Genomic DNA, 18,836 nt, shown 5'->3' with positions numbered 1-18,836 from the left:
CTAGGCAACGCATTACCATTGTACACCAACAATACTTTGTTTCAAATGTTCCGGGATATTTCCGTGCGCTGTGGCAGTAATCAAAAAGGGGCAAGAAAAGAAAAGGGGTCCGACTGACAGCCCGGGAAAGCATCTTTTTCGTCCAAAGCTGCGTCACTAGGATTCAACGCAGAGCCACAAACCATGCGGCTTGCACTCATTCAGTTTGTAAGCAGGTCAGTGAATACAGCGCATTTCTGGAGTCAATCAGGAAAAATCGACCTCAAGCCACATTCTGAATTAAAATTACAACGTCAGCGGGGCCCTTGAAGGTGTACGTTGGGCCCTCGGCGACGAGGACATTGGGCAGTTACGAGTGGGGGGGGTTAGGTCGGCCTCAGGGGGGGGTTACAACCCCCTAAACCCCCCCCGTCGGTGCGCCACTGCCTCTCGTGTGTGCAGCGTGAGTATTGCAAGCTTTGTTGCTGTTTCCCATCACCTTTCCTTTGCTACGTCGGGTGCTTTTGGGACGATTTCTGAAACGGCGTATATGTTACTAGTAACGCAGTCACAGAATAGACTATTGTAAGTTATGTGTGTGCCGTGGTTTTGAGTGCGAGTTGGTGCCTCTTCAGCGCGCATTGTCGCACTTGAACACGATCGAACGTTGAGCGAACTGGTAATGCCAAATGGTTTTATTGCGTTTGAACCATTCGCATAAATTTGGCGCTGTTTTCGGGGTGTGCTTGGAAAACGTGCTTTCATTGTCGCGAGCATCTCCTTTTTTTTTTTTTTATGCACGAAGGTGTGATAATGAATATTGTCGCGTCTATAGTGAACTGCAAGTATTTGGTACGAGTTGTGATTTCTTTCCTAGCAGGAACTAGAAATCGAGAATGTTATTTTTCGTTATCCGGTGGAATAATTTGCCAGAATTGCTTTCTCTGAACAAACGCTTTCTTGTGTACATTACCATACGCGGTCATTAGTTTCAACGCGGCATTCACAGCGCTGAAAAACATTGAAACATTACATAAGTATAGTCGTTTCCGCTGCGATTAATAAACGACATTCTGATGCTTACTGCAATTTCGCTGGTATTTTTTCGAAATGGGAAATACAGCCATATTTTAAAATAGGTATTCAATAAGAGGACAAGAAGACGCATACATCCGGCAATCGGTCACATATAATAGCAGCCTCGGAACCTGCGCGCGGATTCCAATCGCTTTAAGATTTAGCTGAACAGCGAGTAGACCTTAGGACTCTCACGTCACCAAATTGATCACTGGTGATGGATGTTGGGAAATGCTGTGTGTATGGCACTCTGAAAATGTGCGTTTGCTATGTTGACAACATTCTCTCTCTGCACATCAAGTGCAGAGAGAGCCCGTAATGATGAATGGGATGGAAACGTTGCGCTCCGGTATATTCCATCTAAGTTTATTTCCACTCCATATCTCTAATGTAGCCGTCAAATCTGCGCGCGCTGTCTTCAAATTTTTATATTTCGCTAATTCGTTCGCTTCACTAGGTGCGTTTCTCGCTCAAATTAAGAAAGATTGCTTAAGAAAGACGCGCAATTTGCATTGCTCGTCTCAATACTGCGTGTCCCGTTTCGAGAATTCGAGCTGGAATAATTTCAGACGTACATGAAAGCATACATTCTGCGCCTTTATGTAAGGCGCATTATTGCACCGCTTTTCGTTTCGGCAGTCCCGGGAATGATACCTTTCAATTATTGCTTTCTAATGGACAGTATTCCGCATCTTTAACTTTCCTGAATAAAGCTAAACTGTCGTGCCTTCAAAAAGACACCGCACGAACATATATACCCGCAAAGTATAAAAGTAAATAGTGATGCCTGCAGCTCTCAGGGATCCAAAGCAGCTGTGCGCCGCTCAGCCACAGCCCAGCGGCCGCGCTGGCAGGGAGTATCACTGCGTTCTGCGACACCTTTAGGCGCAAAGTATTCGATTACTTGTTCTGATGCATGCCTGGAAACTTTTAACTAGCGACTTCCGTGAACGATTTTGCGTTTGCGAGGGCAAATCCGGCACAAAGTGTTTTTACTCGAGAGCAAAAGGCTGCGAATCCGCGCGCCGGCAGTGCGCGCCTTGACGATTGGGATCAGTAATGGCGACCGCTGTAGCAGACGACGCGCTTGTCTCCACCCTGAACGGAGCGGAGGCGAACGAGCGCATCGAGGCACTCTAGACCTTAGCGAGTCGCAGCGCCGCCATGCGGTGACTGTGGGAAGGCATCAGCGCGATGGCCACGCCAAAGTGCGCGCTCAGCACACTAGCCAGTATATTCTAGGCACTATAATTGCACTTTCTTGTAGGGGCGCCCTCGTCGGAGCCAATTATCAATTCAAAATATTCTTCAAATAACCGAAGGCTACATCTTTGTATAATCATACACTTCAATAAAACAAATTGCTGTTTATACCAAGTGGCCTTGCCTTGACAGGTACCGCGGCATCAATCTTTTGTAATAGTTTTTGCTCGAGCTGACTCGTAGTTGTCAGCAGCCTATCGACATCATTATCTTCATTTCAAAATATACGGCGGCAGAGGCGGCGTAACGGCAGGTAACGGTTCACGGTGCATTCGGATGGGTCTCGCGCTCTTTCGTTTCGCTGTAAAAGTTTCCAGCCACTGCCGGCCGAGACACTCGCTTTCGTTCTGTTTGTTTTTGACTTGTTGAAATGCTTTCGCGAAGGGCATTCAGCAGAGTTCGGGAGAACGAAGGGACCGTTGAAGCGTTCACCGGATGAACACTCGTTTCAAGCCCGAGAATATACGAACCGGTGAGTATAAAAACCCACTGCTTCAGCTTTTTACCAATGACTGTGTGGGTGCCACACGGAGGCGACGCACTGCAATATTAAAATTTTCAACGTGTGAAACTCTGTCGATGAGAAAACGCGCGATCCTTGCGGCGTGGCTTCAAGTGGGAGCAAGCTGAGTTTATCGTTCGGTTCACATTAACCAGGCCGCTGCACTAAAGAAAGGCAACTGCATCACCAACGCCTCGCATGTAACTTCGTAACTAGCCCGCATATCAGTGCAAAAAGATACGAGTTATATTTTGCCGCAGTCGCATTTGAGAAGCCAGGTTTAGAGGTCTCATTTCTCCTGTTGTCAGTTTAGGTTATCTTTACTACACATTTAGTGCAACGAAAGCTTCACATAATTATGAGCGCACTTTCACTTTATTGTGATAAAGAAACCGGCACTATAATCAGATATACTTTTGTTTTTTTTCTGCCATAGCCTCCTGGCCTGACAACGAAACAGCTGTGTGCAGTGAGCAAGGCACCTGTTACATGACACGCCTGTAAAGAAGCTAGCCGGAGTGAAACAACATGCATTATAAGGTACGTTTACATATATATGTACAGGGTCGACCACATCTAAGCTGAACACCTCATTAGTATTCAAACCGGTAAAACTAGAACGTTTCTTATACTTCACGAGTGCAATGCCCGTTATAGAACGTCTAATCATGGTGTCGACAAACACAGTAATGATTTTCCGAATTATGTATTAAACAACAGCTTCAATGAGGTCTTGAATACTAATGAGGTGTTCAGCTTAGATGTGGTCGACCCTGTACAACAAACCGCTGTTTTTGTTCACTATGTTTATATGTTTACTTTTGCAAAGTTTAATAATAATTGATTATGCTTATCAATATCTGGTGATGTCATTGTTTTTCCAGGATTGCCAGGCAACGACAGGATGACTACCCCCGAATGTCCACTCTGCAAGTGCGGTGAAACATGTGAATGTCTGCTGGGTGTGTCCAGATAAGATCGAACACGAGGTCCCGGTCACCATTCCCGATTTTGATGAAATTTGCTGTAGGTTTAGGCATTACACCCAGAACAATAGTTTCGCAGTTAGTTTCACGAAAAAAAAAATTTTGTTTGCCTGAAAAAAAAATATGCAAATTTTTGCCGCAAAAAATACTTTTTTGCCAATTTCGCGATTTCTGAAATTTGAGTGCACATAGGGAAAAAACGGTGCACTTCTTCGTCACAATATTTATTCCCCTTAAAGAACAAGTGAAATACGATCTTATGAGTCTATTATTTCCCTTGCTTGTCGAAGCACATTTGAAGAAAAAAATCACAAACTTAGCAAATCGCACAAAATACCTGTATTTCAGGAATTTATTGCTGCAAGCAAGTTGAAGTGTGGATAATAGAAACCGGTACATATTAACTTTGATATATTCGCGTTCTTTTGCAGTAATTTGCAAGGTTTTATCGCACTCCGTTCCACTCAATAATTGGGCTTAAACGTAAGTTATTTACAAAAAACGCCGAACTTTGAAAACGATTTCCTCGAAAAGTCCATTTTTAATTTTTTTTAAATACCTCTGATTGAAGTCAAGGACGTCATCTACCATTCTGCAGAAAAAAACGTTGCATTATGTTGGTTGCTAACAAGTTATAGTGCGTCAAATGTGACCATGCCAGCCTAGCGGCCGCGTCGTTCGTTATGTGCCGAAACTCGGATATAATTCATTAAAAATACTTGTACGTGGCATAATCGCAAATCAGCAGCTCCACACCAACAAATGCGCAGCCGGGTATCATGGTTCAGCAAGCTTTGTTTTGCAATCAGCCGCTTGACAAACCCGCAGCAGCGGCCGCTCGATGCTGCGGTCACTCATATTACATGAGGGCCGCTTCGACTGAGGATGAGCGCTTCTTGCGCGCCAAACTACGCTAAGAGGACAAACGAGAGAAGGAATGCATCACTGTGAAAGTTAACGGCTGCTAAGTGCCAGCAAATGTCATTATATGCAACGAAAACTCTGCCGGCAATTTCCCAGTGAGCGCCTTCAATACATCACGCGTGTATTTTTTTGCCTGCTGTTATCCCCTAAGCCGCAAAATATCGTGATAAACGCCGCTCGACTTGCGTTGAATATTCTATCTCCGGACGCACAACAATACAGTACTGTACAAGCGGTTCTTTGTTGAAGCAAAGGACTTGGACAAACTTCTTTTCACAGCCGGCTGACACAAGTGTCCTGGCACGAGATGAACAACTGCAGTTTGAGTTGCTCTACCATCGGAAGCACATATGACAGCTTTCTTTAGATGTCAATGGCTTTCTTTTGTGCCATATGTTGCTCATAGAATGAACCTACTTATCTTTAGGCCATCAGAAGACAGAAAGCAACACATGAGCGCACTACTGGAGGCGCTCACTGGGAAATTGCCGGCAGAGTTTTCGTTGCATATTATGACATTTGTTGGCACTTAACAGCCTTTAACGTTCACAGTGATGCATTCCTTCTCTCGTTTCTCCTCTGAGCGTACTTCGGCGCGCAAGCGGCGCTCATCCGCAGTCGAAGTGGTCCTCATGTAATGTGAGTGCCCGCTGCTGCGGGTTGGTCAAGCGGCTGATCGCAAGACAAAGGTTGCTGAACCATGACACCTGGCTGCGCATTTGTTGGTGTGGAGCTGCTCATTTGTGATTATGTCACGTACAAGTATTTTTAACAACTTATATCCGAGTTTCAGCACATAACGAACGACGCGGCCGCTAGGCTGGCATGGTCACATTTGACGCACTATAACTTGTTAGCAACCAACATAATGCAACGTTTTCTTCTGTAGAATGGTAGACGACGTCCTTGACTTTATTCAGAGGGATTTAAAAAAAAATGGAAAATGGCCTTTTTGAGAAAATCATTTTCAAACTTCGGCGTTTTTGGTAAATCACTTACGTTTCAGCCCAATTATCGAGTAAAACGGAGCGCGATAAAACCACACAAATTATTTTAAAAAAGAGCGAAGGTATCAACGTTGATATATACCGATTTTTATTATCCTCACTTTAACTTGCTTGCAGTAATAAATTCCTGAAGTGCAGGTATTTTGTGCGATTTGCCAAGTTTGGGATTTTTTTCTGTTCAAAAGTGCTTCGACAAGCAAGGGAAATAATAGACTCATAAGATTGTATTTCACTTGTTCCTTAAGGTGAATAAATATTGTGACGAAGAAGTGCACAGTTTTTTCGCTAGGTGCGCTCAAAATTCAGAGATCGCGAAATTGGCAGAAAAGTGTTTTTTGAGGCCAAAATTTGTATTTTTTTTCAGGCGAACAAAATTTTTTTCGCAATACTAACTGCGAAACCATTGTTCTAGGTGTAATGCCTAGACCTACAGTAAATTTCATCAAAATCTGGAATGGTGACCGGGACCTCGTGTTCGATCTTATCTGGACACACCCTGCTACAACAGGTCATCTTGAACCTCACGCTTGCAATGTCGTATTTGTGAATCGTTTAACAGGCATCTCATCGAGGGCTGCTTACAATCGTCCACAAGCATTAACTGTTTACTGTGTCATGTGTCATGCAATCGACACCGCAATAGCGTTGAAATTGAACATTATCTCCGTGCATTAGTTACATTACGTGGCACTGGTGAGCTCAACAACGCAGGTTTTATACTTAGCCACGGTGGTTCGATTTCATTGGGGGCGAAATGCAACGACCCTCGTGTGCTCAGATTTGCGTCTGAAGTTCAGGGAAAAACGAAAGCTTGAAGAGACGAAAAATTTGTGAACAAGAGGTGTCGCTGGAGCAAATGTTTCGACAAGAGGTCTTGTCTCCTTCAAGGCTACAACTGCGTTTGTTTAACCCCAGGCAGTTAGAATCAATCTAGAGTTGCCCACTACTGTATGACTCATAATCATATAATGGTTTGCATGTGAATCATCAGAAATTATAAATCTAAAGGTAAACATATTCCACAGAAGTCTGTCTGGCTGGGCAAGATTATAAGAATAAAAAGACTCTCCAGCCACGTTTAGTCATTAATCTTCTTAATTTAAAATAACTAACAGTCCGAACGGGCCTCGAAACGTAGGGTCAGTTCTTTTAAATTATAAATCACATTACAAAACGAACATCACGGCAGTGAGGGGAATTAACAGTCTTTCCAACATCTAATAATATCTGGGGTTTAACATCCTAAAACCACGAATGATTATGAGGGAGGCCGTAGTGGAGGGCTCAGGAAATTTCGACCACCTGGGACCTAAGTACACGGGCCTCAAGCATTTTCGTCTCCATCGAAAATGCAGCCACCGCGCAACATAAATGGAACATTTAGTTGTGCCTTATGAGACAGTTTACAAACTACGCTCAAAACTGTTTTGCCTTAACTGTGTTTAGATCATAGAAGTTTACAAAAAGATACGACAAAGCTTTACAAGGCTGTGCTCAATTACATTAGCCTTTGCACATATGTTCAATGCGCTCCTTCAAATTATTTAGAGAAATGTGACGAGCACTTCTTCCAGCACAGCTTCACCAAGCACATTTACGTTGTCGTGATGAGTGAGATTGTGTTTATTGAATATGGCATAGTGTTTTTTTTATAGCAGAGAAACGTCCCAAATTTGTTTGAGCTCACCTACTTCTGCTGTTTGATTAAATTAACATGTCACAAATATAGCGCCTACCACTATGAAGTCTGTGAACTAAAGTCACGAAAAAAAAACCTAGGAAATCGAAGAGGTAATTTAAAACATACATGAACTTGACTTATCCACAGCCACACTACAAATTCTACGTATTGTCACGGGGTCGTGACATCGACGAAGGCAGCAGTCGGTGTGTCAAAGATGAAACTTTTCATTTGGCCGAACTTGTGGCCGGGAAACGAAAAGTCAAACTACAGCAATGCACACTGCACAGTGACAGCAGCGAACAGAGCGTTGGCCGTCAATAAACTGATCCGTGGCAAGAAGCGTCGGCATTTATACCTGTGGCATCGAACATTCGAGCCTAATCGCTGGTGGCTGCGTTAGTTCGAGAATAAACCGAGCTGTTCGCAATTGCGCGCTCCAGCCTAACAGAAGGTCATAAAATAATCTGGAATGTTCCCAGACATCCTGGCGCGGTTTGCGCAACGCGGTAACTACACGGGCAATGGACCAATAACATAAAACATAGAAAGAAAGGAGCGCGTGTGGCAGTATATCAAGCCGGAGCTTCTAAAAGTAGCAGGGAGAATACATACTTGAGCTTCCAAGGACAAATATATTGAAAAAGTAAATAACACAATAACAAGTATGCAATATATATATATATATATATGACCTTTATTTATCCAGCATTGGCACAGGTTCACATCATGCCCCACAGTTTGATTTCGTGGGTGTTTGCTTGCAATATAGTGCTAGTTCTATCGACATGTCTATGTGATACAGAGATTGTGCTTACGGCTGAGCAGTTGTTTAGTGTTCTGTGCGAACACCAACAAAGATGTACACTGCATGCCTAAAGGTTATTTTCTTAGAATTGTGCTTCTAGAATCTGTAAGCACTCGCCTTATATCTCTGTTTATTTAGCATTCATCTACGCTGTATACTGAGCAATCCGATTACTACTAGCGCCAAGAAATTCTAGCTGTAGAAACTGTGTAACTGAACTATAACGAGGAACAAAACGAGCCTGAAATATTTTCTTCCACCTATTACCTAAATACGTAATACCTATGGTATGGCTTCACGGCCGAGAATTTAGCCGAGAAATTCGTGCCTGCCCTGTAGACACAACGCAGTATTCCTTATTTGTAATGCATTCAAGGTGACATCGCAGAGCGAGAAAGATGCAGAACTGTACGTATCCGCGATTGTTTACGTAAAAGATTAATTAAAACTACATTGCTCTCACTACGCCAACTATCTGTCGGCGTAGCGCACGTTTCGTTTCCGACTCCACACTATGCACTCAAAGATCAACACAACCTGGCAAGCGCCGCATAACTAACGGAAGGATAAGACCCTTGTCCTAAAGCTATGCTGTTAAACTCGGACGCCGCTACGCAACGAGAGCAACGTTCTTTCAGCGATCTCGGTGTTCAGTTATATGCAGATATTTGTCAGCTTTGAGACTGATTACACACGTACGGTTTGAAAGCTTTCGACGTGTATGAGTGACTTGTTTTGCTTGGACCTGACTGTATACATTGCTTGTAGCAGCTTGGGCACTCACAATAAACGATGCAAACCTTACTTGATTGACGCTGTTTTTGCCAGTCGAGGCCAGTTTGGTCACCTGGCGATAACTATTACACATGCGAGCCGTGATTTAGCAACGACAAAGAACAAAATACCACAGGGAGCAAAAAGCGCAGTAGCGCGACCAGGGCGAACCAGCCGCAAAAACGCGTTTGTCTAATGATGATCATAGTACTTGCAGCGCCATCTTGGCTCGCTCTATTGCAGTTAAGTACGCCGCCGCTACCCTTATTTCCGTACTACAGTCAAAGGTACAGTTTCCGTTCTCTAATGTGGTAGATGTTCTCTGCTAATACTAGAAGTACTCGATGAAACAGCGTGGTGGCCAGTGCCACAAGCGAACGTCTCGTGAAACTGCGACACCCCCTGGCGCTATGTCAAGACATTAACACAAGTTAATTGTTAAAGTCGCCGAGCTGTTCAACTTCAAGCTGCGAGAAACAATGCCTCTGAATATTGATGTTCAGGTATAATAATTATACATTTATTTATGCATTGGATACATTCCTGAATTCCCCAGCTCGCCTATTGGCTGTGTGCTCCCTCTCGTCCTTTTGTTCGATCATCCTTCCCGTTCAATGCTAGAACGCGTACAAAATAGCCCCCCTACTATTCTCAATATTCTTGTCGCTAAAACACCCCCTCCGTCAAACTTTTGGGAGGGGAGGCGGGCCCCTGGGGCATAACCCCTTGCTACGGGCCTAGGCTCTGGACCCCTATGTGGCCCCAGTCGGTTTACGAAATTTCTTCCGAACTACCACGGCCCGTACCGTGTGGTCTAGCAAGCCTTGCACTTAATGTACGCCGTCAAGTCGCTTGAGACCGATTGTAATCAAAGAATGCCGAGGCATGAGATTGTGCATATGGACCTTCTAAAGCCTCACTGTCACTGTGCAGCTGTGCGTAATTAGCCAGGATGGCTCTTTTTTGGAGGGAAAGTAAATGTAATGCAAAAGAGCGGCACTACTTGCAAAAGCAGAGAACGCTGCTCCCATAGAAAAAAAGGCGACGATTCGACAATACAAGCTTTGCGTTGGTTCTACTATTGCTGGTTACGTTTCTGCGTCTGTCTCTAATAGTAAATTCTTTAAAACGCTTCATTATATTATAAATGGCTGCCCTCATGCTTGCCTTGGTTTCATTGTGTATTACCTTCTTATGGTTGAGGTTACCTAAATCGTGCGCGGTGGTTCCTTTTCTTCGTTATTAATGAATGGGTTGCATGGTAATAAATAATAAAACATGAGAAGTTTACTTGCTCCATTTCCAGAAGCGAAACCGAAACTGCAACAAATATCTTGGGTGCAATGCTCCAGTGAGAAAACAAGCAGCTAAATCTTCAGCAGCGTTGCACTAGTAATAATAATTGCTGGAGTTCTACGTGCCAAAACCACAATATGTTTGAGGCGTGCCGTAGAGGAGGGCTGCCGAAATTTCGACCACTTCAGGTTCGTAACGTGCATCTAAAACTAAGTATACGTGTGGCGAGCCTCTAGCACTTTCGCCTCGTTCGAAAATGCTGGAGCCGCCGTCAAACCTGTGCCCTTCGGTTCAGCGGCCGAGCACCGTAACCGCTGTACCACCGCGGCAAACATAAGCAATTCTGAGAGAGACAAAAAAAAAAGAAGAAAAAAAAATCACAGCATATCCACGTGGTGAATGATGAAGAGTGGGGCGAAGCGAACTCGCGCTGCAGCACGGCGATGGCCCCCAGCAAAACAATGCAATGATGGGACTAAACTTCAAAAATTTTTTTCTCGACTAAAACAAAAACTACTTTGATTAAACTTTCTCTGGACAAAGTTGTTATGATTCTCAATCGTATGCGCTTTCCCGCTTATTTTTTCTTGGACCACCTTAGGGTGCTACAGACGTCTCAACATAGGCCAATGTAGCGTTTTTGCCAAGTTGAGGATTTTATTTTAGAGCCTATGCGCCATACACGGGCAAAACGAAAATTTGGGAGATAGTACGTGTTATGGAGAGTTTTATAAAAATAATTTCTGCATTTGATCGATAATTGTCTTTTGTAAAAAAATTCTCGAAAACACAAAAATTTACTCAACTTTAGCTACGCTCTAAGGAGTAAAAAAAATAAGGCTGCTATAAGGAACTGCCCTATAACGAAATAACGATGTTCTAAAAACGAAAGAAAGCAAGTGTTGAAAGAATGACTGGAACGGTCGATTTATAGTAAATCTTTTTTTCGTACCTGGTTTTCCAACATTCCGTGAAGTTCAAATGGCGCTCACGTTCCCAAAAACTTTTTGCCGCCCAAATTATTTTGGAAAAATACTGTAGAACGAATGTCTATATGTGCGTAATTTTCTCAGACTATTTGAGAGAAATTGATTTTTCTCGAGCGCCCCGACTGGGACAGTTGGCGTGGAATGACCCATCAAGGAAGTCCCGCTGGAAGCGCGCGTCGGCGCCTTCGGGCCGAGCCCGACTGATGCGTTTTGCAGCCACTTCACGTGCTCGCACAGCCTCGGGCTCTGCCTGCCGGTACGCGCGCTTTCTCGCCGCTTCACGGTCCTTCACATTTTGAAGATCCGATTCGCGCCGCAGCCGTGCAGCTTCGGCCTCGCGGGCTCGAACGGCGGGGTCTTCGCGCCGCAGCCCTGCAGCTTGTCGAGCAGCTTCGGCCTCGCGGGCTCGAACGGCGGGGTCTTCTCGCCGCAGCCGTGCAGCTTGTCGAGCAGCTTCGGCTTCGCGGGCTCGAACGGCGGAATCTGCTTCGCGGCGTCGACGTGCAGCTTCGGCCTCGCGGGCTCTCACCTCAGGATTCTGTGTGCGAGCGCGCTCTGCCGCCGCCTTCCGTGCCCTGCGTTCCGCAGCCTTGTCTTCCATCTGGCGACTCCGAGCTAAAGAGAAAGCGTGCCAAGAGGGAGCCTCATGGCGCGTTACTTCTGAAATGTTGACTTCGGGTGTCGTTGAAAACACGAGACGTAGTAAAGAAGAAAGAACGCCACACAGGCGAACACGCAAAACGAGAGTGTCACTCGCATAGGCGTGCGCATGGTTCCCCATCAGTGGGGGGGGGGGGGGGGCTAAGGTTTATCGCAGCGCCCCCCCCCACCCTACTAAATCAATGTATGGGGCAGATTTTGCGCCCCCCCCCCCCCGTCTTTGGTGACTAGAAGGGTCAATGTACGGGGCAGATTTCGCCCCCCCCTCCTCTTAGGTGATTAGGGGGGGCGCCCCCCCCCCCCCTGTGCGCACGCCTATGATCACTCGTCAACGTCGTCTTCTTCATCTACTGCATACCAGAACGCGCGCAGTAAAGAAGAAAGAATGCCACACAGGCGAACACGCACGAGAGTCTCACTCGTCAACGTCGTCTTCTTCTTCTACTGCAAACCAGAACGCGCGCTTCTCACGAGCTAGAGGTGGCTACTACAACGCTACAAACAAATGGAGGATGGACAGACCCACGGCATAAGGAGCTTCGCTCTTAAAAACGCATTGGGATTCCAACCCGCACCCCGCGCGAAGAGCCAGCGCGGACAATCAACCCATTCAGCCACAGCGCGCGGCGGCTGGCACGTGATATATACGATAGCTATTATAAAGATACTACCGTCAAACGCTCCTTGCAAAACTCCTTGCTAGTGTCCCCACCTTCCAAAGAGCAAGAACGTAATGCAAAAGTGAAAACAGCTGCTTTCTGTTTGCAGAAATGCGCAGTAGAGCATAATTCGATGTTTCCCAGCGTAAGGAACGAGGACGATATTGGAAAACACACACAGCGCTGAACCTACAACTGGCTATATTTTCAAGTTTACAGCAATATATATGCGCTTTTCACCGGGAAAGAAAAAAGAATAGAGCAAATAAAGCATACCAAAAATTCCAGAAAAGAAATCGTAGGAGCCCAAGAAATTTTGAAACGTGGTAAAAAGTGCATGAGTGCAGCTTCGCTTGCTCTTTCGAGCAAAGAAAGTGAATTTCTCGTGATCGTAAAATATATGTGATATTGACGATGGGTTGTTTCCTGTGACTACAATTTTTTGTACACCAGGCGTGCAATTTCGCGTGACTAAAATCACGTAACATCGCACAACATCTACTTACGTGACTACAATCGCGTAACAACACGTAACAACTAGTCACGTGACTAAATATCACGTAAGACCACGTAATTAGTCGCGCGACTAAAACCCCGTAACGTCACTTAACTATTGACGTGGCATGCTTCCGCCATAAACTTAGAAACAACCGGGTGGCGCGGGGGCAGCCTCAGCGTCTGCACTGGACTCTAATAAAGTTGTACTTTCTCTCTCACGTAACTAAAATCCCATCACGTAACTCCTAGTGACGCGACGTTTCCCCTTCAGTGGTGCGATCTTGTACGCATTCCAAATAAACACGGGGGCAGTACGTGCTTAACGTCACAAACACGTGACAAACGAGAACGAGAGGAAGGAAACAGCCAATGAGCGAAGTGAAAGCCTGCGTCACAATTTTGACGTCGGCTTGGGGACCGTACAATAAGTTGAGAAGCGTTTCTAACATGTTGAGAAATGTTTGACTATTATTACTGAGTAACAAAATGTGTTGGTGTTACTTTTCAGCGGTTCAATTCGGGATGCCGAGCGACCGAATCAAATTATTGCGGTTAATGTCTTGAAACGACGCTAGAAGGCGTCGCAGTTTTGCGAAACGTTTAGTGGTGGCGCTAGCCACTACCCCTCTTCAAAGAATGTTTCTATTCATGTCTCCATCACTATTGAAATTCAAACGGCGGGACATTTGAAGCGCTTCGTTCAGTAAGGCCGTTGCGAGCATTTCGGTATGGCGGAGGGCGCGTCGACCTCGGGAACTAGGGGACCTCGCGTTTCCGAAGGCCAGCGCGAAATCGTACTGGCCTTCATGGAGGAGCATCCCCAGCTCGTTTCGAGAGCTGTCGAGTTGGGGCCTCATTTCACCGTCGCCGACCGTCGACGCCTCTGGCAGCAGCTGGCGGACGCGCTCAACGCCGAAGGGCCGGCGCAAAAGAGAGTCGATATGTGGCAAGAGTGGTGGCGGAAAGCAGTACACGACGCCCGCCACGACGCTGCCGCTGTCGCGGAAGTGCAAAGGTGAGCGACCGTCGCATGATCTGGGCGATTTGTCCTTCTACATTGGTGTATATTTTCAGGAGCACTGGAGGGGGTCGGGCACCCGGCTTCAGGGGCCGAGTGCTCCAATTGACGGGGACGCTACGTCTAAGTGGCGTCACTGACATCCCCTTCCAAGAGGTAAGCACACTGGCCCCGTGATATCATGGGTTCCTGAACGGTGCCAACAAAAAGTTAGCAATTATTTGTAAGCGGTACCTTCAGAGGAACGCGAGCTTGTTGTTGAACGTGATAATAGCGTAGGAGAGAGAGAGACAGAGAGTGGAAAAGCAAGTAGGTTAATCAAATAGAATCTCAGTTGGGTGCCCTTTCGGGAAAAAGGGGGATTAATTGATCACAGAAATGAAATGCTTTCAGGCAAGTGCACTAGGAAGGTAATATATGGGATCATTAAGCACTCAATAACTGCAGAATGTTTCCGCAGATGTGTAGTACAAAAAGTTGTAAGATAGCCAGTGTCATGAATAGCTCCAATGTGAAGGGACACGCTTATGACACTTTCCAGCCGGCTGACGTCCCTGCTGCCTCAATGGAGGTGGTCGTTGACTCGACAGATGAGGCTGCAGGCGTCCGGAGCGCCGCGACACGTAAGCATCAAAGGAACAAGTGTTTTAATTATCGCTAAATGCATTTGCAGTTCGTGAGCTGTTAATATGTTTACTCTGCAGAAGCACACGAACCCCCGCGTGGAGCGGCAAGTGTGGCCGCTGCACCTGGTAAGTTATTGATCCTGAATCTGTTAGAGAAAATAAGCTCTCGTATGTTTATTCAACTAGTAAAAGAAGCCATAACGTGGCTATTGCAACTTTTATCCATACCATAAAATGTAATGCAACTGTAGGAAACTCTGCATACTTTCAGTGCTGCAGCGCCCTGTACGGCCACCACGGAGACCACGACCACGACGGGCGGACATTCTGGTAACAATGTCAGCACAGGGCGCCCGCGGTGTTGAACAGGGCGACGAGATCCTCAGGGTTGGTAGATTGTTTGGTGTCATTTTACATCAAGGACAAGTATTCTTTATGCTCTGTTATCATAACCGAATCATAAAGCACACGAACCCCCGCGTGGAGCGGCAAGTGTGGCCGCTGCACCTGGTAAGTTATTGATCCTGAATCTGTTAGAGAAAATAAGCTCTCGTATGTTTATTCAACTAGTAAAAGAAGCCATAACGTGGCTATTGCAACTTTTATCCATACCATAAAATGTAATGCAACTGTAGGAAACTCTGCATACTTTCAGTGCTGCAGCGCCCTGTACGGCCACCACGGAGACCACGACCACGACGGGCGGACATTCTGGTAACAATGTCAGCACAGGGCGCCCGCGGTGTTGAACAGGGCGACGAGATCCTCAGGGTTGGTAGATTGTTTGGTGTCATTTTACATCAAGGACAAGTATTCTTTATGCTCTGTTATCATAACCGAATCATAAATGTGGAAAACAGCCAAGCGGGGATGAAAATAAGAAATATGCAATGCATTGAGGGCTCGGTAACGTATCTCGGCAGCGATCACCAGCCGGGCAAAAGGTTGGATAGCCCTGAAAAGGGCTGTTTGGTGGTAAGAGATGCATTTGAGTAGATGACAGAAGAGTAGTTCCAGCAGATCTTAGTCTGTCCAAACAAAGAGGGCATAGCTTGTACACGATGCTTGACACTACCAAATGATGACATCAGGCCAGTGGCTCTTCAACAAAGAGGGAATTGTTGTGCACGTTGAAATTCTTCACAACAGCAGCTTCCGGACATTGGCTGGTTGCGAGTTCATCAGCAACTCATGGTGACATTTCCACGGTGATTATTCATTCCAGACACTGCACAGGATTGAGCTGTCCACCACCCGGCTTGCTATCGCGGCGGAGAGGACGGCAGCAGCTCAGGAGGGTATCCTGCAGGAGCTCCGGCACCTGGCAGAGGCCCTGCGGGAAAGGGAGAATTAGTTTTATTTTTAACCTCCGTGTTTGAGTTTGACATGTCCTGTTTCATGTTATGCATTTATTGTTTGTTCACCTGAGTTTCATTTATTGTTAGTTCATTACAGCTTAGTTTTCTTTCATTTTATGCATTTATTGTTGGTTCACCTGAGTTTCGTTTATTCTTAGTTCATTACAGTTTAGTTTTCTTTCATTTTATGCATTTGTTGTTCGTTCACCTGAGTTTCATTTATTGTTTGTTCATTAGAGTTTAGTTTTCTTTCATTTTATGCATTTATTGTTTTTTCACTTGAGCTTAAGTGTTTTAGTTTCACTGTTACCCTGTATGAGTAATACAGGAGAATTTTTTCGACGAAAGGCATACTGTGTGCACCCATTTTTTCTGTCGTAGTATCTCTCTTTTTTCTATTAGTCGTAATACTGCTCCAAAGCCAGTGCGCTTTCTTTTTTTATTTACACATTTTGAAGGCACCTAGCCATTCGCACTGAAATCATTACAATTACAATAGTTGTCACTTTCTGTATATGAGTTTTGTACTGTGATATTTATATTCCGTCACTATGTTTTGTATCTCACTGCACTCATGAAGCGTTACCGTGTAGTGTTCACACTGTGATATTTTTAATTTTGGCACAGTCAGGCCAACGTGCTTCGACAACAATGTGGTCTTTGTTCAGAGCACCACACTAGTCACTATTCAGGTTCCATAGCCTCTCAAATGGAAATGGCCATCATCATTGCAGGAATAAGTTTCAAGTGTGATATGTTCAGGGTGCTGTAAGATTGGAGAGCCACTTGCTCACGTGGCATATAATTTATGTTTCGCCACACCTGGCAAGTGCAATCACGTTTTTTTTAGCAATTATGATTCATCCGTTTTTCAGTATTGCAGTACAACTGCAGTCGAGAAATGAATGCTTCTAGTCAGTAACTTATAACTCTAAGAAGGAAATGGGAAAGCGTGTCAAAGTCATACTTTCTTGCAAGGTCATGCGAATGGAACTGCAAGTTTTATGTGACTTGAAAACGAGTTGTGTGATGTTGATGTTGCAATGTTAGCACATGCTTTGCTACACGTACCAAGTTGTTCAAGGTTCGTGATGGACTTCTCATCACAGCGTGTGACAAAGGTGACTTGTTTTTTTTTTGGCAATTTATGTTAATTTACGCCTAACCATTTCACCATGATGCATCGCGTTCAATCTTGCAACACCACCCAGCGTTGTATTTTTTTGTCGTTTTGAATGTGCATTCGCTTTTCTAGCTTGCCTCGTCTGCGTATTCATGCTTGCACGGAAATTTCGATACACATACCGCAAGAGGCGGCTAGCAAGCATATTGCCTTGTTCCTACCGAAGTACACTGAGCGTCCAAATCAACAGGGTGTAGCGTTTCATCATTTTGGTGTGCTTTATAAAAACTGTGCAAAACATTTCCTGATGGTGACCACGAGCACAGAGTGCCGACCATATGTACTTGCTACATCAAGTCTGTCACGGTTATGATGTGAAAATGGGCGTTTCCATGTGATATTTCATGCGACATATAAAGAAAAGGCTGCACTTTGTGTCCTTTGTGTCAATTCCTCATTACTATAACCGCAAACTATGCCAGTACAAAGAGATGTTCGGTGTATTGTCCTGAGCAGAAAGTAACAACTGCTGCATCTACATGTACAGCAAGTGCAATATCACAGGACGCACAGAACACATGCACGGTGTTATAGCACTGTATATTTAATGTTTCATGAGCAAAGAAGCATTTCGTGAAGTGCATACTGCAGAGAACAATGCTAGATTGGAAGCAGCAGCAAATGCAGCTCTTCACAGATAAAGGGGCATAACCATTGCATGCGCAAGACTGCTTCATGAGTACTAATGCAAAAAAGTGCAAGTTTTGGAGACTCTTACACACTGAAGAGGGTACAATAGTTTCTGAGTCCGCAGCGTTCTTTTTAAAAGATTATTTGTATTAGCTCACATGCGTTTTAATTATCATAATCTGTCAGATGTTTTCATTTGGGAACCTTCACCACCTGCATGGAGGTTCATTTGACCTGTACGCAAATTTCTTAATGTTCCTGTGTACAAACCCTGCCTGTGATAGCCTAGGAGCGCTGCAATTTGTATAAATAAATTACGTATGTGTTCTGAAAACTCACCGTTCCTGTGTCCTTCAGAAAAGGGCCACGACGGCACTGCGCTGCTGCCTTCCTCTGAGCAGCACATTGCGCGGTTCTAGCACCTGGCTCTCCCCCGGCTCCTCTGGCTCATCTGGATCCCCGGCTGGTTGAACGTCCCAACTATACTCGTCCAGCGTCCAGTCGCCCGCGTCCAAGGCAATGTTGTGGAGAGAAACGCATGCATAAACGATTCGCGCTGCTCGCGCTGGTGATTCGCGCTGGTTGTAGAGCATTGTCCGAAAGTGCTGCAAGCAGCGGAACTTGCTCTTCAACACCCCGATACATCTCTCCACAACATTGCGCATGGATGCGTGCTGCTTGTTGTACTGGCCTTCGGAGGTGTGGCCAGCGGGATTGTCAGGCACTGGAATCAGCAGCCATGGTTCGAGGGGATATGCCGAGTCTCCTGTTACAGAAAAATGACAGCTCAGTGCTCTGCCCTAGTTGAGAATCAAAGATCAAGAAAGTTTATTTGTAACACAGTAGCTATAAGTAATCACCCCAGGTGAAAAAGCGGCGAAAATGCAGCTTGAAGGTGCCTGGGTGGCCGTACGCAAG

At 45.3% G+C, this 18,836-nt stretch overlaps 1 long non-coding RNA gene across 1 annotated transcript; it reads right to left on the bottom strand.

Annotated features, from left to right (window-relative positions):
* Positions 1 to 15,621: 15,621 nt before the first annotated feature.
* LOC119379442 (uncharacterized) lies at positions 15,622 to 18,475 on the bottom strand. Its single transcript, XR_005181192.2, has 2 exons — positions 18,258 to 18,475; positions 15,622 to 16,080 (listed from the first exon to the last, which is right to left on the bottom strand). It is a non-coding gene; the product is annotated as an uncharacterized LOC119379442 (long non-coding RNA).
* Positions 18,476 to 18,836: the final 361 nt, after the last annotated feature.

The sequence above is a fragment of the Rhipicephalus sanguineus genome, chromosome 1 (assembly GCF_013339695.2).
Source record: "Rhipicephalus sanguineus isolate Rsan-2018 chromosome 1, BIME_Rsan_1.4, whole genome shotgun sequence".
In the NCBI taxonomy this organism is placed as follows: domain Eukaryota; kingdom Metazoa; phylum Arthropoda; class Arachnida; order Ixodida; family Ixodidae; genus Rhipicephalus; species Rhipicephalus sanguineus.
This window is presented reverse-complemented; position numbering and strand designations above follow the sequence as displayed.